This window comes from Ammospiza nelsoni, chromosome 19, assembly GCF_027579445.1.
Source record: "Ammospiza nelsoni isolate bAmmNel1 chromosome 19, bAmmNel1.pri, whole genome shotgun sequence".
In the NCBI taxonomy this organism is placed as follows: Eukaryota; Metazoa; Chordata; class Aves; order Passeriformes; family Passerellidae; genus Ammospiza; species Ammospiza nelsoni.
In genome coordinates this window covers 6,292,154-6,307,623 of record NC_080651.1, presented here as the reverse complement: position 1 = coordinate 6,307,623, position 15,470 = coordinate 6,292,154, and positions in this window count along the sequence as shown.

Here is a 15,470-nt window from a genome sequence, read left to right as displayed (position 1 = left end):
AAAATAATCCTGTCTGAAGAGACAGCAAGTGTGAATAAAGCACCTCTCTTCCTTCCATAGCTGAGTATTGGTTTTGTTTTTCCAAACTCCAATACCAGAGTTTGGAAAATTACTGTATAGAATGCAACCAACAATTGTCTTGCAGGAAGTACACATTGACAGCTCCAGTGGCTGTGGCAATGCTCCAAAGCCTCAGCAAAAGCTGGAAATTAGCTTCCTCTAAAAGGCATGCATTTACTAGAACACTCTCTTCCAAGAGTGCCAAAAAAGAATTGCATCTGCTGTTGTGACCCTCTGACCTAAAATGCTTTGATGCCTTTTTAGGAGAAGCAGCCCCCTTTTCCAAGCATTTGTGCCCCACTGTGCATCTCCAAAGGAGCTGGTTTTGATTGCTATGGCACAGTCAGTACCCAGCAGCATCCCAGAGATCAGAATACACAGAAGCAAAGATCCAAAACCCCTCTGGTTTTACAGAGACACAACCTGAGTTGTCAGAGCAGGTGCTAATAATGCCAAGGTTTTGGGTTTGATCCCAAATGGGCTGTTCACTTAAGAGACCCTTCCAACTCTGACTATTCTGTCATTCTGTGAACCAACAGTATTTTGGACAAAGCAGTCCCATCACAGTTCAAAACAAGATTCAAATCCTTCTGTGATAGGAAACTAAAAGGAAACTAAAACAACTTATCAGAACAAGTTGTTTACTTACTGCATAATACCAAAGCCAGCTGTCACAACTGTTCCTTTAACAAAAGAGAAGGATCATCAAAGAGAAAGCTGTAAATTAAATCCAGAATGGGATCCATATTTTCTTTGATTATCCCTGAAAAAAACCCCCATGGTGACCTTAACAAATCTTTGTTTCCCTAAAGCTAAAGAGGACATAAGGAAATTTCTGTTCTCCTGAAATACCAGGTGTTTGAGCCCATGAGACAAAGCAAAAACATTATGTAGTATTTGCTTTCCAAATCTCATTTACCTTCAGAACCTCCACTATCATGTTTGCAAGGGATTTCCTTGCTAATCATGTGCATGGAGTAATTTATGGTTGAAATATAACTAGGGCCATACATTTTTATGGCACTGAAGGCAGGGGCCATACATTTTTATGGCACTGAAGGCAGGATCACAAAAGCAATTTTATAATTCAACTGATCAAGTAATTCCCCAGTCAAAAACCTGTGTAACACCCAATAGCTGCTCACACAAGGAAGCTGTTGTCAGGCAGGGTTTTCCCAGATGCACCAGCGCAGTTCCTTGAGGTTTCTGCATCAGCAGAGCAGCAATTTGGCTGCAGATGGTTATTAGAGAGAAGCTCCAGCCAACACCAGGACATTTGGCTGTCATTACACTCATGTGCCAGGCTCAGGGCATCAAAAAGAGAATGGTTGAGACTCCAGGTAATGTTCACACCCAGAGTTGAATTAACATCACTCCCCAGTACAGTCTCACATCTACTTCCCCCTGCCTACCCTGAGCTTTACTCCAGGCGCTGCCTCCTTTCTAACAGTCCTTGGGGATTTGGCTCAGGCTTTTCTACTTTCTATCCCATCCCCTTTCCCTTCAGATCAAAAATCAGCCAAGCACGGCCCAAAGGCAAGTGGAGGAAACTGCCTTCTGCAAATGGATGCTGGATAATTATTGTAAATCAAAGATGACTCAGACAAAGGGGAGAGAGAATGATGCACCTGACTCCATCAGCACAAGGCTAAAGAATTACTTTATTGTACTATGTGCATTTAATCTAAATTGAATCTGCCATGCACTCACTCTTGCTCACAACTGCTCAGAACTGCACTTATCTCTGTCCCGTGCCAGTCTGACACACACACACAGGCCAAGGGAACAAAACATCCTCACTGTGGGTAAACAATCTCCATATTGCATTCTGCTCTAGCACAACACAGGCACAGCAAACGAGATAAGAATTGTGTTTTCCTTCTTCTCTGCTTGTCTCACAGCTTCTCTGTTCAGAGGGCATGTGAACACCACAGATAATTATAAACTTTCTAGGGTAGCTCTTGAATTTTTTCTTATTTCTGCCAGGATGGAATTTCTTGTTTGGACTCAGATGTTTATTAGTTCTTATCTATGTTACAGTCTCACAAACCATGAGTTCTGCAGCACTTCTAACAAACTAAAAATGAAGGCCTATATCTGTTTCTACAAGGCCTTTCAAGGATAAACTGTCCAATTAAGAAATGACACCTCAATTATTTTTACTTTTAACCCAATAACCAACCACCCATGGCCTGCAATGAGGAATTTTTTATCCAATTACACAAACCCACCCAAACCCATGGAGAAGAAGGTGGAGAGGGAGGACCAGCCTCCACCCTGAAACCTCCATCTTCCTTTATATATATTATTATATTCTAAAATTTAAACTCTAAGTTTTCCACCCTTTGATATTACACACTTCTATTCAAACTCCACACCCACAATCCCAGTTCTATAATTCCATTTTGGAAGCTTCTCCACAGCCTCAGGTCAATGCAGTGTTCTCTTGGAGGCCAGTGCCTGTCAGCACAGAAAGTCTCAAATTCTCTGCAGCCTCTCATGGATGGGCAGAGCCCACAGCATCCTCCCCCAGCCCCCCCTGCCAGGGATCCCCACTGTGTGGCAGATGTGGTACCCAGGGTTTCTGACTGACAGACAAACGTCTAACCCTTCTCTAAGTTTCCTTTAAGGTAACAGCTTGATGTTCTTATAATTGTTCTTCTGTGGTGACATAAATGTAAAAGTTTTACTGGATCATTTCCCTGCTCTTTCCCCTAACCCTTAGAAAAGCTGTGGTTTAACGTCTTATAAACCCCAGTGGCATATTGAGATATACAGTGGGCTGTAAAACTCCTCCTCAGCTGAAAAACTGGTGCTGTATTAAATTTTTCAGCTGCCAGCACTCTGACTTCTTTATAACCACACAGTGGCATGCTTTGACATGCATTAACTAATCATCTACAGTCTCAAGCTGCACCAAGGGCTGGATATGAGGAAAATTCTTGTACAGAAAGGGTGATAAAGTGCCCAGGGAGGTGGTGGAGTCACCATCCCTGGTGTGTTTAACAAAGCCTGGATGTGGCACTGGGGGCCAGGGTTTAGTTGAGCTGTTTGGGCTGGCTTGGACTCGATCTTGAAGGTCTTTTCCAACCCAGTGATTCTGTGAATTCTGTGTGTGTGATCTTGAGATTTTAAGAAGAGTCCTCTGAGCAGCCCGTAAAAGGAGACACAAAGCTTCCTTCAAAATCATCTTAAAGAAATTTGATATTTCTCTGGCCATCTTGTCCTAAGACACAGGGACGTGTAGAGGGGGCCCAATGCCCTTTGGGATAATCTCCTCCTACTCGCAGATTTGCCCTACAGCAAGCAAATCCACAAGGGTTTATGCAGTGGAGCCCAAAGCAGCCATCCTGCAGTGCAGTCAGACAGACTCACGGACAGACACACAGACAGAGAGGCAGCCTACCCACAGGCTCACTGGAAATCACAAGGACAAGGCCAGAAGTGACACCATGCCAGGCAGAGGTGGCACCAAGCTGCTGATAAATGGCACCACTGGGGGGTCCCAGCCCAGCCCTCTGACTCCCTCAGGGCCAAGGAGCTCCAGAAAAAAACCAATTAATTTTCTCTTCCTCATAAAGCACTCCAGTTGTTTTTCTTTTCAGTGTTTGCTTTCTGTTGCAACATAAGCACAAGTTTATCTTTGAGTTTATGGCTGCAGGGGAGATTTACAGCCAGGGTCATCTGATTGGGAAGACACAGCTCTCTCCTCATGCCCAGCACCAGGAGCTGTGTCTTGGCCATCCTGACTCACCCCTTTCCAACACACCCTTCTCACTCAGTTCTGTGATTTTATTTCCAAACAAATTTTTGTTGGAAATAACAACAATTGTTCCTATTTCTATGAGTCTGCTCGCTCTGACAAGAGGAAAATTCAATCTCTCTACTTTTCCTTAGAGCCTGTGACAGTCAATAGCCTCATTTGAGCACTCCTTGGAAAAGTCACTACTGAGGAATATTTACAACCATCCTCATTCTCCTTCCTCTATTTGTTGTATTTTGAACTGCATAGACAAGGTTTAGTGCAGAGTATTTGTTCTCTTTGCTTTATTACTGTCCCCTGACTGGGTGTGATAGATGCAGCCACAACAAAGCTGAACTGAGCCAGCTAATACAGGAAAAATCCAAATACAAGTAAGTGTCTTGCTGCCATGACCTGCCCCAGCTCATAAAAGCTGCTGATGTAGTGATGTCTCACACAAAAAATGGCCTGGAGGTAATTTTTCAATCTCTGGAAAAGTTGGGGTTGCACATTTGGGACCATAATCAAAAGCACTTCCAGCTTGAAGTGAGTTACAAGCAGCTGAATGGGAGAAACAGCAATGAGAAAATCCTTTGAGCTCTCCAATGTGAGACAGGATGGGGCAGCTCTGAATGACTGATACCCCAACTTTAGATTTATTTTTACAACCTCATCATCTGGTTCCTGTAGAGGACTGGATCTCATCAAAAGTTTCACAGGTCTGAGACAACAGTGCTGCAGTCCTTTCAACCCCAGCACAAAGGGATTCACTCACCCTCAGCCAGCTGAAAATCCCTGCTTTTCTGCATATCCCTGCCCTGCCAGAGCCAAGCAAACACAGAGCTGCCTGCAGCAGCAGGATCGGATCTTCCTTTTGCAACGGGAAATACTCAAGTAGAGTAAAATCATCTTTAAGTTGTCAAGCTCTCCCCATTTGTCTTTCATTAGACAACGAACATGACTCAGAAGAGGAACAGCAACAGCTCTGCTGGCTCCCAGGCCACTTATTTTAGTCTTATTCCCTTCCAGCAGTCCAGACCCTGGAAATAACCACCTACAAGTTCCCTTGGGACCATGTATTGGACAGTGAAGGATTGGTAGACTGGGAAATTTGTATGTTTACGTCTGCTTGTATGTCCTTTTTCTGAGTCTGCAACACCCAAGAGGCCTGCAGGCCTAAAAGCCAAGGTCACCCAGCAGCACATCCCAGCTCCCAGGTGGTCACTCAGTGAGATCTCCAGATCTCAGTGACATCTGGAGCATCCTGCCCTTCCTGCATTCCAGTTTATCCTTTGCTAAAGCAAAACCAGCTTTGGGATTCAGAGGGGAAAGCTGCCACCAGGATAGTTAGTAAGTGCCCCAACCTGTTCCTAGGTCAGTGTGCCTGACAGGTACTTCACTGCCTCCTCAGCCAATTTCTCTCTAGAAGCCAAGCAACTTGTTCACATTCATGTCTCCATCTCTAGGATGCAGATTCTATGGATTTGGGCATTCCTGAGCCAAAGGAATTGCAGGCATGTTCACTGATGCAGACACAAACAGTTGTGTTATTGCCCTAAAGCAAAGAGCACACCTGAAAAATCAAAAGACAGTGAATGACTTAGCTGATGTTTTCCTTGGTATCTCAGGGCAGCTCATATGCCCTCTGAGGAATTTAAATCCAGGGGTTGCCCAGAGAATAACAAAATCCAAAAGGCAACAAAAATATGGTAGGAGACATCTTTCCCAAACACATCTGGTACAATCTAGGGAGCAGATTGCTCACTGAGGGGAGGGAGCATGGCTCAAACAGCAACCAGGAAAACCAGCTCAGACCCCATTCAGAGTTTTAATCCTGCTGGCCCTGATATTCAATCCTAGTCCCAGTAGCAGCTCAGAAGCCAAAGCCACACCCCCAGGAGCTGAGTGTGAAATAAATTGTTAAATTTCTCCCAACACAAAGCCCAGGAGTTTTTCCACCCCTGCTCCGTTGCAGGTGTCCTGCTGCAGGCCAGCAAAAAGCCAAGTGTGCTGCTCAGCAGCACCAAGCAAACCTGCCAGGGGGAATTAAAGCCTGCAAAATTAAGCAGGAGCAGTAGAAGATAATCACAGCATCACAGACAGGAGAGGAGAAGTTTGCAAGATCTCATGAGGCTGAAACAGACTGTTCACATGCTACAGTGTACTGCTCTATGCAAAACCAGAGAAGAATACACGCAGATGGTCAGGGTAGAGGGAAACGAAATTAACAGTGAAGTTACCTCCTTCAGTACTCTTCCTTGTATGATTCATGCTTTGCATGTAACTCTTCTGCCCTTAATTCAGCCATTTATAGTAAGGTGGATTCATCATCTGGATGTTATTCTCAGAGGAAATTATTTCAGTCCTGGCACGAGAGATCAGGGAATTCACATCTACTTCCTATCTCACATGAGAGCTCTTTGACACAGGGGGTTTTCATGCTGGCCTGAGATGCTGCCTCTAGCTGGAAAGGAAGAACCAGTGTTTCACTTTTCATGTGTGTGCTCCAGAAGTTAAACATACATGGGGTTTAATGCTATTGACATCTGGCACCTTGACATCACTGGGCTTGCCTTGTGCTCCCCTACTGTACAGATTGCACTGGAGCAGGAATATGGAGATTTTGAACCCTTTTTCTTTCTCCAAAAGGAGAAGGTCTGTGACTTTATTGTATTTCCTGCACACTGAGGAGATAGAAGGTGTTAACCACCCAAGGCTTTTGGTGGCTGTTGCAGATGGGAGTGAGGTGGGGAACACCCAACAATGCAGAGATTTTGTCACTTCTCTGCAGTCCAGTTCCCCTACAGACACTCTGCAGAGTGGTTCCACTGCTTGAGGCAAGGCAATAAAACCAAAAGGAAATTCCCTTTGCAGCTCTGTTTCCCTCTCTGCTTTGCTCACACCTGGTCCTCCCACCTGGACCATGTTGCTGTTGAGGTCTCCATTCCAGCTATGGAGCAATTTCAACTCGTGGTGTAAAAGGATCTTGCAGATGGCAACATCATTTCTGAAACATCAGTGGGGTTTTTTGGTTTGCAAGCAAGGACTTCCTTATCTGAGCATAGCTTCTCTTCCCCACCCAACACAAAGATGACTTGAAGCTATTTATCCAAACAAATTCTAGTTGTTCTAAACTGACTCTTTCATACCAAAGTCTGACTCTTCCCTTTGGCACAGTTTTATTAAATTTTCCAACTCCATTTGTGGTGCTCCAACTCCACATGGTGCTCTCTGAGGACAATTTCCTCCAGCACTGACTTTCAGTCTTCCCTAGAGGTGTTTTTCTTCCATGAGGCACAGCCAGATGCTGGCAGCCAGTCCCACAGAATACTCATTTATTGATGCACCACAGATATTTCCCATTACTGCTAACATTTTGCAGTTGAAGCCTTGTGAGTTGTGCAATACAGAAAAGATCTGTTTCAGAGAGAAACATGACTTCAGGCATTACAACCTTGGCAACTCACAGCTTTGTTATTCCCCAAGAATGCTTATCCAGCAAGGACTGTACAAACTAAATTGGGGGACAAATGAAGCCTTTCATGTTTTCATTCCCCTTTAGAAATAGACGTAGAAATACAGCAACCTTTACTGGGGCTTTTCCTTCTATTAACATGGCAGTAAGTTCATTATCCAAATGTGAAGGCAAAAGCAGGAAGAGAGTTTTGCGTTAAGGGAACTGAATAGAGGAAGTGTGGTCAATCAGCTCAGTGTCTGACTACCACAGCAGTGAGCTCACAATCAGCTCTTCAAGACAGAGACATCAGGATTATGGCACATGTACCAAAAGCAGCTCAGTGCCATTATTATGGAATCTCAAAATCATTTCAGTTGGAAAAGAGCTGGGTCATGGAGTCCAACCTGTGCCCAATGCCCACCTTGTCACTAAGCCCAGAGCAATTCCTTGGACACCTCCAGGGATGGGGCTCCACCACCTCCCACTGACAGTGGTTTCAATGATTAAATTCTGACAATGCTTTCAGTGATTAAGTTCTTCCAGATGTCCAAATTAAACATGGCTTGGTACAGCTTGAGGCCATTTCCTCTTGCCCTATCAAAGTGAAAACATCAAAGACTGTTAGGAAGGAAACTCAGATCAGAACAACTTAAACCACAGCATATCCACATCCAGTTAGCTCATGTTCCAGTAATATGAACTAGATCTGAAAAATACACAAATGTGGAAAATGGGCAGTGTGGGAAATCCAGACTGCAGGAGCAAGGGACAACAGGAGACAACAAAGATGTGCAAGAGGTGGCCATGAGGATGTAAATGACCCTGAAAAACAAGGAATTTCACCTCCCCTGTGCTTGCAGGACAAGAAAGTGGAGTTCACAAAAGCCATCATTGTGGTCTGTGCTTAAAGCAATTGAGAGAAGGGCCCTTTGCTGCAGGACAAAGTGCCAGCCCAGAAACCCTCAGCACATCTGGGATTAGACAGATCCATGGGAGGAAGGTGCAGCAAGCAGGGCTCTTCAGCACTTTGGCTCTGGTGTGAGCTCCAGCTCAGGGAGTCCCCAGCACCTTCCTGCTCAGCAGGTTCATCCCAAGGGAATAGCACCTACAAGCAAGTCACTGTCACCCTCAGAGATGAGATGTTGGGATCCAGCCCAGGCCTGCAGAGCTGGTTTGCCCTCCACAAGTGTCAAGTCAAGACGTTCTTTGTCTCTGAAATAAGCACAAGTGGGCCTGGAGTTTTAATTCAGTTTCTTTTTCTGCTCAGAAGAGCATCAGGGAAAGTGGATGAAGCAGGTGAGGCAGCAGGTGCTGAGTCCAACCAGCTCTGAGTTTCTAAAGGATTATGGATGGAAGAGAATGGGGTTAGCCAAGAGGCACTGTATTTGGACTTTTCAATCCATAAACATATGTAAAAATAATTGCTCAATTAAAAATATTTGTGAAACATCCAAATCACATGCAGAGTATATTTATTTCAACACAACACTGGTGCAAGTCCAAATCATCAAAACTTGTAACACAAAACTGCAGCAAAACATTGGCAAGAGACATTCCATCAGGAGCTGCATCAGGACCTCACACTCCAGAAATCCTTTAGATTAATTCCCAGAAAGGTGATGGGTTTTTCTATCAGACCATGCTCAGTTCCTTTAGACTAACTCCTTTAGATTAAGTCCCAGAAAGGTGATGAGTTTTTCTATCAGGCCATGCTCAGTTCTCCGCAGGGTTTCTTTACACCATCCCTTCCATTTGCACAACTCTGATTTGCTGCATTCACTCCCAAACAAGATCTGCTTTTACACAGATACTCCAAGGAAGAAAAGGTCTAGGAAATAATTTCATAACAAGACATTCTCATCCTTTTCCATGCTAAATACTCCCCTACTCCACCCAGGAATAATATCACTTTTTCTCACCAGTCTGTGACCTGCTGTCCCTTGTAAAGGTAACCAAGCTCATGAAGACCTGGAGGGATGGATGGTGGCACTAAGAACTGCTTCAGGTGATGAGGAAATCATCCCTTTACAATTGCTGAGAACCAATCCAGAGGTGAGCACCACAAATTGGAGCACAGCTGCAAAGAATTAAAGCTCCCAGGATGAAAAGCACTCAGTCTCAGCCACCAGCCTGGCTCTTGAGCAAGTTACAAGTGACTGTGGGTGGCCACAGAACTTTTCTGCAACAGCTCAACTGGCCATTGCAACAAAGAAATATCATTGTTTTCTTTTGCTGAAAGATTTCAATTTTTATTAAAAATTAATAATTTTTAAAAATAATTTAAAAATTATAAATATTAAAAAATTAATTTAAAATTTAAAGTTTCCCTGGAGTGGGGGGAGAAAAAAATCAAGCAGCCAAAAAAGCCCCATCAACTCCAAAATGTTCAATGCCTGTTTTCAGCCATATAGCTTCACCTCGGAGAGCTCTGGTCCCTGCTGAGGAAGATGATTGTTGTTCTAGCAATGACATAGGAAACCCATGGAATAGATGACAAGATAGAGAGACAGAGAGACATATAGACAGAGAGACAGATAGACAGATAGAGAGACAGATAGATAGATAGATAGATAGATAGATATAGAGATAGAGATAGATATAGATTAGATAGATAGATATAGATTAGATAGATAGATATAGAGATAGAGATAGATATAGATAGATAGATAGATAGATAGATAGTTATAGATAAATAGTTATAGATAAATAGTTATAGATAGATAGATAGATAGATAGATAGATAGATAGATGCTATAGATTACATAACCTCAGCATCAAAATCAGCTTGTTAATACCATTAATGTTAAAATAATAAGAGGAGAGAGAAATCAAACACGTTGGCATAAAATAGAAAACATTTTTGACATGATGTGATAAGATCTCTAAAATTGCAAGAGAAGGCAGCTCCCTGAGTCTTCAAGGGGTGCTTGGCTTTGTTCTGTTATGTCAGGGAATGAGGCTGATTTCCCATAAAAGCCTGGACCTTTCACCCTTCCACTACTGGAGCTCCAGGTTGAGAAACTGGGGTGAAAGTTCAAGTGCTGGATCTGCTCCAAGTGGCCTCCCAGAGCCTGAGCCCATAGATAAGAGGAATCAAGGGAAAAGGTTACTGTGCTGGATGAAGCACTAAGCTGAGGGAGAACTCACTGCTGTCCATCCAGAGCTGTTTTATGTTTCTCTCATACATCTTTAGGGTATTCACTTTGTCTCCTCAGTCTCCAGCCATTTAAATTTCCATTTCCTTCTATTGTGCTGACTCATAGGCAGACAAAAGCTCTACATGGATGTTTATTCTCAGAGAGTGCAAAATAATCTACAATTATCATCCTGCTGCAGAATTGATATTCTGAAAACTTCGGCTTCAAGTATTTTGTTTATTATTTTAAAACTATGTTTAGTTATGTTTTAGCTTGTTTTAGCTATGTTAAAATGAGCTCCTGCTCTAAGAGAAAAATTCATTAACAACCCTAACAGCACATGCACTGAAGCTGTTTAAATCTGAAAGGTCACCTTCTAAAAGCAATTTGGTCACCCCAAAGCTTTCTCTTCTCTAGGTTGCACAATCCCAGCTCTCCCAGCAGATCTGCTCCATCCATCTACTCACCCTGGTGCCTCTCTGGGCTCTCTCCAGCAGCTCCAGGTCTCTCCTGTGCTGGGCCACTTCTGCAGGTGGGGTCTGATCTGAGTGGGGCACAGGGGCAGAATCCCAATCCCTTCCCTGCAGCCCACGTTGGGGCTCAGCCCAGGACAGCGGGAGATCAGGGCTGGGGCAGGTGCAGATCTCACCCCCAGGTCCTCTCCCAGGGCTGCTCCTCTGCTCATCCCCAGCCTGGATTGATCCTGGGGGTTGCCCCAACCCAGGTGCAGCACCAGAACTTGTCCTGCTGAACCTCATGAGATTCCCATGGGCCACTTCTGGAGCTTTCCAGGTCCCTCTGGATGTCCCCATCCTTCAGGGCTGGCACTGCACCCTCAGCTTGCAGGTGTCACCTGCAAACCTGCTAAGGGTGCCCTCAGTCCCTTCATCCATGTCTTGAATGAAGATATGAAATGGCTCTGGTCCCAACCCTGACCTCTGAGGGACACCCCTGGTCACTGATGTCCATCAGCACTCTGAGCCATTGACCACAGCCCTGTGGAAGTGACCATCCAACCACTTTCTTATCCATCTTACACCCATCAAACCCCTCTCTGTCCAATTTAGAGTCACTTTAGTGTGACACACCCCTAGCAGCAGGTACATAGGAGATCCTTTGAGAATTCTGTGTTATTTTTTGCTGTTGCTCTCTGACCGCTGCTTTCCTGCAAGCCTGGAGAAGCCTGGAGGGCAAAGCATCCCTCTCCATTAGTGTGGGATTTGGTTTGGGGTTTTTTAAAGATTAAAATGTGCTCTCTTTTCTCATAGAAAACAATAAACTGGAGCAAACTCAGAGCACAGCTCTGTGTCTGAGCATGTGTCATGGCTGGGCCCTGTGTCACAGCTGGCACAGACAGGGCATGAGGCTCCCTGGGGTGGCAGAGGAGCCATGGCAGAGCTGCTGGGCACCCCCTGCCTGCCAAATGTGTGCTCTGCCACCTCACAGAGATCATTTATTGGTCACAAAGCCTAGGACAGAGGCTCAGGATATGTATATTCCCAGGGGCTAGCAAGAGAATAAATCCACATATTTCAAAATCTTAGCAAATGAGAACCATCTGCAGCTTTACAATGCCTTCAGAGCCCAAGCATCACAGCCTGGGGGTCTGTGTTTCTCATCCTGGCAGGACACAACGTTTCTCCTGAGCCCAGGCTGGCACCAGAAGGTGTCATTTTCACCAGTGTGGAGCAGACTCTCCTGCAGGACCAGCAGAATGCCCGTAGCAGTCTGCAGCTTTTGGGCACCCTCACTCCCAGCCAGCCCACAGGAAGAATTTACTCACCAAGTGTGAGACCCCTGTCAGATTTGCCCTGCTGATTGATAACATGAGGTATGTTCCAGATTGCAATGCAAATTGTTTTCAATCACCATCTGTATGGCAGATTACCTTTGTCAAGTGGGCAGTTTGCCTTATCTCTCTGAGTGACCACAATCACTCCTCCCTCGGGAGGGGACATCTGCTGATAACAGCTATTGAATGTCCCTGCATGGCTGATAAGAACTACAGCATCCCATTGGGAGATGGGAGTCCAGAGGGAGGAGCCAAGCATTCCTACCTGGATAGAATCTGGAGATTCTGGAACACCAGCACAGCTTCTCCACTGGACTCCCCAGAAGAACAGCAGCTGCCTCTTCTTCCACTGGATCTTCAGAGGAAGAATACATCCTTCTCTACAGGATCCCTGCTCCAGCAGAGCCACCCCTGACACTGCAGGAGGGCTGAGCCACAATTCCAATGGGACTGCTGCCAACACCCTGACCCACAGGGTGTCAGGCTGGGTTCTGATCTGGCAGTGTTGCTCTAGTGTACTGCATTCTTTATTTTATCCTTTATTTTTTTTTTCCGTTTCCTTATTAAAGATCTGGTATTTTCTGATCCCATATTTTTGCCTGAAACCCCTTAATTTAAAATTTATAGCAATTCGGAGGAGTGGGGAGGGTTTACATTCTCCATTTCAGGGGAGGCTCCTGCCTTCTTTAGCAGACACCTGTCTTTCCAAACCAAGACAAGGTGACAACAGGGAAAGGAAAAGCAAAGCAGGCAAGTCCATCTAGCAGAGAAAACCAGCACCCACATTCTGCTGTTTCTGTTTTCTCACTTATTTCTTTTTTTCTAGAACAAATTTAAATAGACAAATGCCTGTTTCCTGCAGAGTAAGATAATATAACTCATAAAAAAACCATCAACTTTAATCAAGAGCCTAGGGTGTCTGTACAATTCCTGACATTCCCACAGAGATAGTCTGTAAATTGATTGGTTTAGAAAAAGGAAAAGCAATGTTTCTGTTTTCCTTCCCAGGAACTAAGTGCCCTTTTGTCACAAGTTTCTTTAATGGAAACAGAAGCAGCAACATTTCCAAAGATAAGAAACAAGTAAGCTGAAGGGCTCAAATAAAACCTCCCAGCCCTGAGACATCAGAGCTGCTGACCAAGTCCCCAGACAGCACCATTTCTATTCTTTGTAGAGACAGCCCAGAGCCTAAGAATTATAACATGCTCATCTCCCAGGTCCAAACACCTAATTCAGGCAGAGCAGGAGCAAAGCTATGGCTTTGGACTTCAACCAACCATCACTAGAAACACACTTTCAAACCCTCGCACTCTTTTTTTCCTCACCCAAGCCATCAGGGCTGCTCCAGTTCCTTCCCAAAGTCAGGCAGCATCTCCCAAGCCACAAACCATTTATTCCAGCGGCACCAGTATTGCTGTCAGAGAAACACAGATCATCTTGCTGGAAAACTCAGGGGGTTGTGCCAGGCTGGTTCTCCAACATCCAGATCATGGATTTACAATCTCAGTGTGAAATATTTAAGATACACACCATACTGGGAAACACACACAGCAGCCACTTCCACCTCAGATCCAAACCAGCTTATTCTCAATAGCTTATTCCCAGGAAGAGCTGTCCTTTCCTCTTTTGCAGCTCTCCATGACCTCTTTCTACCTCACTCCAGAAGGGCAGAAGATCACTCTCATTCTGCTTATGCTTTCATTTATACAAATCCAGACACTGAAAATTTTCCCACACTTCCAGCTGTAGGAATGTTTGGAAGCAGGGCTAGGTGAGCTATAAGACCATTTATAGATGAAAACACCTGGAAACAAGATGGTTTTTTATTCCTTTTCCACAAATATGCTTGCAAGGGATCAATTCCTTTTTTTCCTTTTTTCAAAAGGGTCCAAAATATAAAAAGGATTTTGGTGAAATGGTGTTTGCATGCAGGGTTTGGGAAAAAGCTCCTACTGCTCTCTGTGTAGAGTCCCAGTCCTAGCACAGGATCACATTATATACAGAACTGTGCAAATCAAAAATTACCAGGTCAGTCTTGTTTCTATACCTAGCTACCCTGAAATCAATACAACTTACTTAAAACAAACCAAAAGCAGTAGGAAGGAACAATTGTTCTCTGAACCTCAAATGAGGAACCAATTCTTACAGAGCCAGAGATTGTGGGCCTCAGGGAAGCCGCACATTTCCTCAGGAAGAGAGGCTAAATGCTCAGCAGATAAAAAGTGTCAATACAAAAGAAATCACAGAAGTTGTCCATTAAGGCTTTTTCTGGCTCCAATCATGCCCTGCCCAACACAAACATGTACTGCCCTTGCAGTTCTGCAGCTCAGATTCTGTGTTGCATTTCCAGTAAATGCAGACACTAATTTGAGGTATTAATTGGACTAATACCAAGTGTCTCTGCAGTGGCAGCTGTCTGCTACAAACCCACCTGAAGGCTGTCCCCTGAGCTCATCTCCAGCCTCCCCTTTGTCCCTGCAGTGCTTTTGTGACTCTTTAATGCCCAGCATCCTCTCAATGCTGTGATGCTCAGCATTTGTAACAAGCAGTGGATGCAATTGCAGCTGCTTATGGGCAGAAGAAGAATGAGAAATCAGCAATGTCTAAACAGCAGAAGGTTTACATAAAACAACTTTTCAGAACAATGAGCAAGAAATGTTTACTTTATGGGTTGTGTTCATTGTAACCATTGGCATCCCTTTACTATTGGCACAAACACCAAGAATTAAAACTGGAAAACAGTGAATGTCGCAGACATCTTTTATGGAAGATCCTTTCTTTAGGATTTTTCCTCCTGAGAAGCTGAGAGGCCTCAAAAACAAAATGTAAACAATGGTTATCTGCTGCTGTGGAATGCAACAAGTAGGTATTTGATTAACTTATGTTAGATGTTTGTAATTAATGGTCAATCACAGCCCAGCTGGCTCAGACAGAGAACCGAGCCACAAACCTTTGTCATCACTCTTTCTTATTCTATTCTGAGCTAGCCTTCTAATGAAACCTTTTCTTCTATTATTTTAGTATAGTTTTAATGTAAAATATTGATAAAATAATAAATCAAGCCTTCTGAAACACGGAGTCAAATCTTCCCTCATCCTAAGAGCCCTGTGAACACCATCACAAGTGAAAGCTGTTTTCCCCACAGGGTCTCAAATATGTGCTTAGTTTAACACCACTATGTATATCAAATTTAGAGCACTAAATATCAAGCAAATATTTGGGGGTTTTTTCCTACTTTTTTATATATAGTAAAAAAATATATATATCTATATCTATATCTAT